General features: G+C 43.5%; 1 long non-coding RNA gene across 1 annotated transcript; it reads left to right on the forward strand.

Moving 5' to 3' along the window:
* The first annotated feature begins 3,388 nt into the window (after positions 1 to 3,388).
* Positions 3,389 to 5,434, forward strand: LOC114889036. Its single transcript, XR_003791947.1, has 3 exons — positions 3,389 to 3,600; positions 4,000 to 4,080; positions 4,480 to 5,434. It is a non-coding gene; the product is annotated as an uncharacterized LOC114889036 (long non-coding RNA).
* The last annotated feature ends 3,323 nt before the right edge of the window (positions 5,435 to 8,757 follow it).

An 8,757-nucleotide genomic window follows, 5' to 3' on the forward strand; every position in this document is an offset into this window, starting at 1 on the left:
GAAGTGAGAGTGAGCTAAGAAGATCAAAGTTCATTAGGAAGGGGGACAGCTTTCCTCTCCCACACACAGTCCCCTCCCCCCAACACACAGACGCACCCACAGGCCAGCGAAATGAACAAACAACAGATTTCACCCTTCCACAAAGATTATTTGAGCACCGGCCAAACTGCTGGGCAGGAGTCACAAGTTTTTGCCACTTTCCCACTGTGTGACCTTGGGCAAGTTACTTAACCTCTCTGAATTAAATTGGAGTTAATTCCTGACCTGGGCAACTGTAGGAGAGGAATGGGGACCAGAACTAAAGGTGCTCTGTGAATCCTCAGGGGGGTGTTAATAAGTCATTTTGGTTATTCCCTGATGGATTAAAAAACCATGGGCAGAGGCATGGTCAACCTTGATGCAGGTAGGGAATGATCAAGGGAAACTCTGGAGGACTCTGGCTAACCCCTAACAAGCCAACCCTGGAAAGAGAGTATAGGCTAAGGAGGGGGCTTTTGGTAGGCTCAGAATTTAGCTTGAAGCCTCCCATCTGGAGAGAGGGTTCAGGCTGCTGAACCTGAGCCTATCTTTTTGGCTCCTGGAGGAGGTGGGTGGTGAATCTGGAAGGGGCAGGAGAAAAGGTTTCTTGCTTGCTGTGAGCTTTGAGAAGCAGCAGCAGCAGTGACCATTTTGTCCCACTGTAGGGAGAAGATTGGGCTGGAGGGTGAGCTCCTCCTCCTAGGAGAGCCAGCAGGGGCTGTGTACTCTTTATTTTCAAAGAAAGGGATTCTCACTGGCTCCCTTCCTCCTCCTCCTCCTGCTGGGTTCCCTTCCAGTTGCTCCTGCTAGCCTTTTACGGTCCAGAACACTAGCTTTCTCTGAGCCATGTGGGACAACCTACCTGCCCTTTAGATATAAAGGCTACCCACAGGTGTCATCTCCCTTAAGGCTGCACAGGTTCTCTTCTAAAACTTAGAAGACCAGGCAAAAGATTGGAGGCTGGGCTTAAAGGTAGTGGGGCTGTCTCTGAGGCCTCAATGAGTGTGGATTTGGCCATCCACTGGCCTGAAACTGACTGGCAAGCCTTCCCTCACTGAAAAGGGTAATGGGTCCAGGTACCATCTAAGCACACACTCTACAGGATGAGTTGTCAGGTCCTGATGCTGCTGGGCTGCTCAGGGTACAGGCCTGAGTCACCCAGCCGGGCACAGCCCAGTGGTTTATCTGGGATTCTAAGCAGTTGGTAGCAAAAGCCCAACAGAGATTATGCCTGGTTCAGGTGCCCCCAAAATACCTCCCTGGAATCTAGACCTGATCTCATTGCATTCTCCCTGTTTTCTGGTTCTGTTGCTCATATTGGACAGACAGTTCTGAGAACAGAAACTGTATCCCATCTGTCTTCATAGCCCTACGTGCCCAGATAGTATCTGCTCACTATACACTTACTTATTCAACAAAGATTTCTTGAACACCTATTATGTGCTGGATGCTGAGAATACAGTGATGAGCATGTCTCTGAAGGACAAACATGTATCTCCTGCTCTCTTGGAGCTTATGTTCTAGTAGAGGAGTCAGACAAAAAAAGAAAGATTAATAAATGAAACAATTATAAATTGTGATAAAAAGTAAAAAGACACAAGGTGCAACAATAGGGAAGAATTGGAGGGGGGTATCTGCTTTAGATAAAGTAGAGAAGTTCTCCCTAATGAGATAATGTTTAAGCTAAATCTTAAGGGGTAGGAAGGAGTGTTCCTGGTTGAATGAATAAGTGAGTGAAGTTGTGTAACTTTGGATGAGTTACTCTCACCTCTGTAGGCCTGTTTCTTCATCTGAGAAAACTGGAGATTGGTCTGAATTCCTTCTAAGAACCCATGATATTATCAGGGCTCATCATGATAGAGACAGAAAAAGGTAAAACCCAGGGTCCTGGTGAAAGGGGAAGGGTGGTAGAGGGAAGTGAGAGGAGAAGAGGGAATGTGGTGGACAACTGGTCAGGCTCGAGTTGTGCGACATTTGTAAATGGCATTCACAGGTGCTGTGAGAGGACCTTTCTCCAGTAGTTACTGGTAGGAGAGACAGTGCAGAAGCAGGAGCCAAGTCACCCCTGCATGTTTCCTCCTTGGAAACCATCAGGGGGAGACTGTTTCCCACTCCCAGGACCCTTGCTTTGGAAAAACACTTTAACCTTCCTGTCCCATTCTTGCCTGAAAAGAGTAGGAGGAGGTGGCGTTAGCAGCTGGCAAAAAATTGAATCAAAATAAAACGCAGATGACTCAGATAGAATCAGGCTGGCAGAAAAATTGATTAGACGCATGTGACAATGCAGGATCCGGTTGCCACCTTAGCCCTTCAGTTCTAGATCCTAGAAAATTAGGGTTTGCTGCGGAACCATCCTGGGATTCCAACTGTAGCTGCTAGTCTTCCATCAAATCAGAGGTTTGGGCAGTGGTGGAAAGTCTCATTCCTTCCCGCAGATCCTCCAATTTCTGTGGAGGTAATGCACATCCTCCAATCAAATTTGCAAGGTTTGGGTGGAAAGTTTATAACTATTTCTGCTTCATATTCTCCACGACTGTGTTCATTTCTGCTCTCTCCCAAACAACTAAAAATTAGTCTACAGGCATACCTTGTTTTATTGTGCTTCGCTTTATTGCACTTCTCAGATACTGCATGGGTTTTGTTTTGTTTTTTAACATCTTTATTGGAGTATAATTGCTTTACAATGGTGTGTTAGTTTCTGCTGTATAACAAAGTGAATCAGTTATACATATACATATGTTCCCATCTCTTCCCTCTTGCGTCTCCCTCCCTCCCACCCTCCCTATCCCACCCCTCTAGGTGGTCACAAACCACCGAGCTGATCTCCCTGTGCTATGCGGCTGCTTCCCACTAGCTATCTATTTTACGTTTAGTAGTGTATATATGTCCATGCCACTCTCTCACTTTGTCACAGCTTACCCCTCCCCCTCCCCATATCCTCAAGTCTATGCTCTAGTAGGTCTGTGTCTTTATTCCTGTCTCACCCCTAGGTTTTTTACAAATGGCAATTTTGTGGCGACCCTACATTGTGCAAGTCTATTGGGACCATTTTTCCAACAGCATTATTATTATTTTTTTTAATATTTATTTGGTTGCTCCGGGTCTTAGTTGTGGCACACGGAATCTTTAGTTGTGGCATGCAAACTCTTAGTTGCAGCATGTGGGATCTAGTTCCCTGACCAGGGATCGAATCTGGGCCCCCTGCATTGGGAGTGCAGAGTCTTAGCCACTGGACCACGAGGGAAGTCCCCCAACAGCATTATTTTTAAATTAAGGTATGTACATTGTTTTTTTACACATACTGCTTTTGCACACTTAATAGACTATAGTAAATATCTTTTTTTTTTTTTTTTTTTTAATTTGGCCACGCCACAAGGCATGTAGGATCTTAGTTTCCTGACCAGGGATTGAACTTGCGGCCCCTGCGTTGGAAGCGCGGAGTCTTAACCACTGGACTGCCAGGAAGTCCCTAAATATAACTTTTTCTATGCACAGGGGAAACCAAAATATTGGCATGACTCACTTTATCGAGATATTCACTTTATTGTGGTGGTCTGCAATGGAACCTGCAGTATCTCTGAGGTAGGTATGCCTGTATTCAATTATTTTTTTAATAAATTTATTTTTGGCTTCGTTGGGTCTTCATTCATTGCTGTGTGCGGGCTTTCTCTAGTTACGTGAGCAGGGGCCTACTCTTTGTTGCAGTGCGCGGGCTTCTTATTGCAGTGGCTTCTCTTGCTGTGGAGCACCGGCTCTAGTCGTGTGGGCTTCAGTAGTTGTGGCTCGCGGGCTCACTAGTTGTGGCACATAGATTCTAGAGCGCAGGATCAGTAGTTGGGGCGCATGGGCTTAGTTGCTTCGAGGCATGTGGGATCTTCCCGGGTCAGGGCTTGAACCACTGTCCCCTGCATTGGCAGGTGGATTCTTAACCACTGCGCCACCAGGGAAGCCCCAAAGCCATGTCTTAATTCTCTTCGTCAGGATGGTGATAGGCTGCCTCTCTGCATCCAGAGCTCAGGCTGGGCACCAAAGCCGAGACGTACTTTGCTTTCAAACAAGAAGGTATGTTTCACACACACAGCTAAGCTCAGGAACTTATGGCTTAGGAGTACCTGTGAGAGGAAACAGTTCAGGCCTCCTACCCGCACTGCACTGCCCAGGGTCGGCTGACAGCGCAGGGGTAATTCAGACAAGCTTACTCAGCAGCCTGTGGCCTTTTGGGCCACTAGGCACCAGCATCCACCCTGCCCCCCAGCCTGGTTCCCAAAAGTTTCTGGCTTAGAGGGAAGATGAAGCAGAAATGCAGGGAGACGATTCGAATCCCAGTTGGGAGGAGAGTTGGCTTTAGGGAAGTATGCCACCTCCCAGCAATCCTTAAATTGAGTCTGATGGTTGACAAAGGTTAACAATGGATGTCACTATAGAATTACCGCAAAATGACTTTGCCATTTAATTCCAAAGCCCCTTCATCCAGGGCTCTCCCTGCTTGTTACCTGGAAGCTTGCTGGGAGCAGAGGCTCATCTGCTCATCCTCTAACCCTGCATAGCACACAGTCTGCAACAGCCCAGCAGGACAAGCACAGCCTATGGAGTCGGGACTGCTTGGCTAGCCCACGTGATTTTGGCAAGATTCTTGCCCCTTCTGTGCTTCTCCTCTCTCATCTGTCAACTGGGACTAAAATGGTGCTTTTGTTAAAGGGTTGATGAGGGTTACTTTCATTATTCTATATAAGACGCTTATTACAAGCCTGGCATCTGGTAATACATAAAATCAACACTGTATGTCTAATTATTGATTAATCCTGTTCCCATTCCTCCAGTTAACCCAAGGTTAAGAGGCTAGCCTGAAGTCATCCAGCAAACGAGGAGGGTAAGAGTTAGGTGCCCAAGTGTCTTGAGGCTCTGCCATTCCCAGGTTTCTGGATGTTCTGCCCCTCAAAGGCTAAGTGATGCCATTTCAGAAACTCCCTGAACTGTACTGACACGTCATTAGTTCAACAAATACTTACTGAGGGTCTACTGTATGTCAGGCACTGCTCTAAGCTGGGGAAAGACAGTCAAGGTCACCAAATTTGGGAGCTTTCATTATAGTTGGGAAAACTGGCAATAAATAAGCAACAAATATACCTTTAGACAGTGTTGTGAAGGAAATGCATGGCACAGCACAAATATGTACAGCATGGATCCTTGTTTTATATTACTAAGATACTGACAGCATCTGTCTAGGACAAATGTGAGGAAAGCTTGGGTTTTGGTATGACAGAACTGGGTTTGAATTCGAGCTCCATGTGACCTTGGTCTGATAAATTAATCTTTCTGCTCCTCATTCCTATATATTCCCCTATACGGAACTCTGTTAAGGTTGCTGTGGGAATTAAGATATAATACACATAAAATCTTCTCAGTGTTTACTGTTTTTTCACATCAGACAGGTCAAGCTGGAATCCTTGATGAGGCCAGGTGGAACTGTAGCCTTGTACTGTATGTACTTTTTCAGTGTTTGTTGAGGAGGTGGGTATATGGGAACGGGGAATTACCTGGAGGGCTGCTGGAAAAAAAATTCTTAGGAGAAGCAGTTCTTCCTTACCATTTGATAATGAACCGATACCATTCTTTCCTCTAAGTATACCTTCAATGGAGAAATATTTAACGCAGTCTAGTCAAGAATTACAAGTTACCCTCTATAACCCAGTAACCTCCAAATTTGGGTACAGTAAGAAAATATTAGAACTCCTATTTATATTTATTTTTCATATAATTGCTTTTTAATTATCTATTTTTGTGTCTTGTTACACAATATATGGGTACAGTAGTACAGGTATATAATTTATCAACACATGGGGGTACGCATGATCAAAAATTCCTTACTGCAGGGGTGTGCAATTAGAAATGGTGAAAGGCCACATGGAGGCTAAGGTAGGAAAATGAAGGTCTGCCCTCATTTTACTTGCCCAACATAAACTAAGAAAGTGCATTTTTTCATAAAGTAGCCTGCAGGCATCTCGCTGCACTAATAAACAGCAGGGTGAAGGGAAGGACCCAGTTTCTTAATCTCAAGTCAGTGTTCTATCCTCTACAAGTCTCTAGGGGGGGAAAAGTGGAAGCAGAAATTAAATACACGCTGCAAACTAAGTAAAAATCCAACCTTTGGATAAGCCATTAAATAGACGAGATCATTAGGCTGCAAAATATGCACAAGACAGAGGACAATCTCCAGCAGCTTCAGATCTCTCTGGACAGGAAACCTCCACGTAGTCATTTTTCACTACCTCATTTGTAGAAAACTTTCATTCATTTCCCATTGTACTACGTAGAGCTAATTTTTAAGACAGATGTGTCCTTCCTCTCCCCAACTCACACATCTATCACCACACGCACCAGCTTCTTTCAAACAACTCATTTCACCTCCAAGGAGGTGACACCGTCTGGAACCAAAAATGAAGCGGCAAAATGTTGAAAATAAAAATAAAGTGGACTTTATTTAGAAGATAAAGGTGGTGGTATCAGTTTTGGTTAATAAAGTTGGGCTCAAGTGTTTTAACAGGTCTTTACTGCCATCACAGACTGGCATGCCAAGGGCATTCTGAATGCCAATTACAGACTGAAGTTGTTTCAAAATCCAAGATGCTGTCAAAATCTGATGATGGAGCTTGGATTTGGATTTTTTTCTTAAAGTTGGACTGACACATTTCTTATATATGAGTGACTAGATTACTTGGTTCTGAAAATGAAAACACTACGCTGAGCAGTTCCCCTCCTCCACAAGTCCGTAAGGCAATGTTGCAGTTGCCTCTGACAGCCAAAATCTCAACATTTCAACAGGGGAGCTAAGAGGAACTGGGAAAATGAAAAGCAAAATTAATAAATGTAATTGTAATTGATATAGGCAGCTGCCACTTGTGGCAAACCAAAGCCTAGTCCGATGCCTATTTTCTTCACATTTGCACTGACATCTTACCAGACGGTAACTACATTCTTGAAGGAATGTGCCAAGACTAGAGTGGGGAAGGCCCAGACAGTGAGTGGGCAGAATGCATTTTGCATCCATTTGCCTTAGGTGGTACAATTAAGGACAAATACCTAGTGGGAAGACCCACTAGCCAAAGGTAACTAGAAAAGAGGGTAATAAATGCATAACCAGTGCAGAGTAACTGCGAGGCACCAAGACCACAGTCCAACCAGCCCATTTTCCTCCTCTCCATCACTGAGTGGATCTGGGAGAAAGCATTAATAACAGCACTTGTCAACTGCTTCCCTGGAACAAAACATGACAAAACACACGGGTTTTGTTTTCATTATGGTTCTCGGTGTACTTTATTCTCCTGCTGTCTAGCTAAGCAGCCCACACAGGACAGAAATGGGTAGCACTGAGGAATGATCAGATTTTTTTTTCTCCCCAATATTCCTGCCCCCTCCCTAAGCCCTGACCAACCCTTATCAGGAATGGTTAGTATATCACCCTTTCCCTCAAGAACAACTAAAATTTAAACAAGGCATTATAGGGCCAGGTCTCTTCAGAGGGCTCAGGAGCTGGTGTGAGCTCTTTATTCACAATGGAGTGTCTTTCCTTCAAACACCTGGATTTTTTTTTTGTACACTGGTTCATAGATCGGCACTTGACTTTGAACCTGGCACCAAAAGGCACAATATCTGATACCCTGTACAAGAGCTATTAGAGATGCTGCCGTATGGATGGGCAAAACTGAGCCAATCCCGCTTATGAATGGAAGGCTTGAACAGGGAGTTGGCAAAGAGAAACATGTAAGCCCATATTTTTTGCTAGAGTGGAAATGAAAGTGGGAAATTAAGGTCTTTTTAATCCTCCAAATACCTGGAAGCAATTTAAAAATCTTTCTTGGTGCTTTTGAAAGCAGCATATTCAAAATGCCAGCAAAAACTAATAACTGCAGAACCAAAAGGGGATCAAAGCTTACCAACATCCCTCCTTATTGCTGAAAAAGTCTAAAACCAAAATTCAGGGTGCCCTGTTTCCTTGTAAAAGGGAAAATAATTAAGTCTGATTTATCATCATAGCACATCACACTTTAAAAAAAATATTACAGCGTGTGACCAGGGGAATGTTTTGACACCATTTTATTAATCTTCAACTTCAGTGGAAAAATATAACCTTTTTCAAGTGCCATTTTCATCACAAGAGTTCTAGCATATATATATATGTGTATATATATATACACACATATATATTCCTTTGTTTTGATTACTTGGTTTTGAAGTGCAGCAAGAGACCAATACCGCATTATAATCAATCAAATAAAAGAGAACAGAAGGCCAAGCAGTTTCCAAATGGTTATTTTATCAGATTGTTTAAACATTAAATTTATCCTTGTTTGCAATCCAAAATAGTTACCTGAAATTTGCTGTTTGTGTTTACTTTTATGGTATGTTTGTTTTCTAAACTCTTTGGCACAATTTTCTGGGGGCGTTCAGACTGCCAAGATACATGTCAGGAGAGAACTTTTCTTTTGTGCTGCCAATTATGAGCATTTAAATTTTGGTTTGTTGGGTTGTGGCTTTCTTTTGTTTTCGAAGTCTGCATTCTTTATTTGTAACAACTGTATTTTTATTTTTTCTATATCCTCTAACTCCAGAGTTCCCCCCCACCCCACTTCTACATTCACAGTTGAACCATATTATTAGGAAAGGCGCCTTGATGAAAAGATCAGGGTGGGAGCTCTGACCATTCGTCAGTGTTTTCCCTAGAATTAAAAAAAAAAAAAA

Source organism: Monodon monoceros, unplaced genomic scaffold (genome assembly GCF_005190385.1).
Source record: "Monodon monoceros isolate NGI ecotype Baffin Bay Population unplaced genomic scaffold, NGI_Narwhal_1 Super_Scaffold_9, whole genome shotgun sequence".
NCBI lineage: Eukaryota > Metazoa > Chordata > Mammalia > Artiodactyla > Monodontidae > Monodon > Monodon monoceros.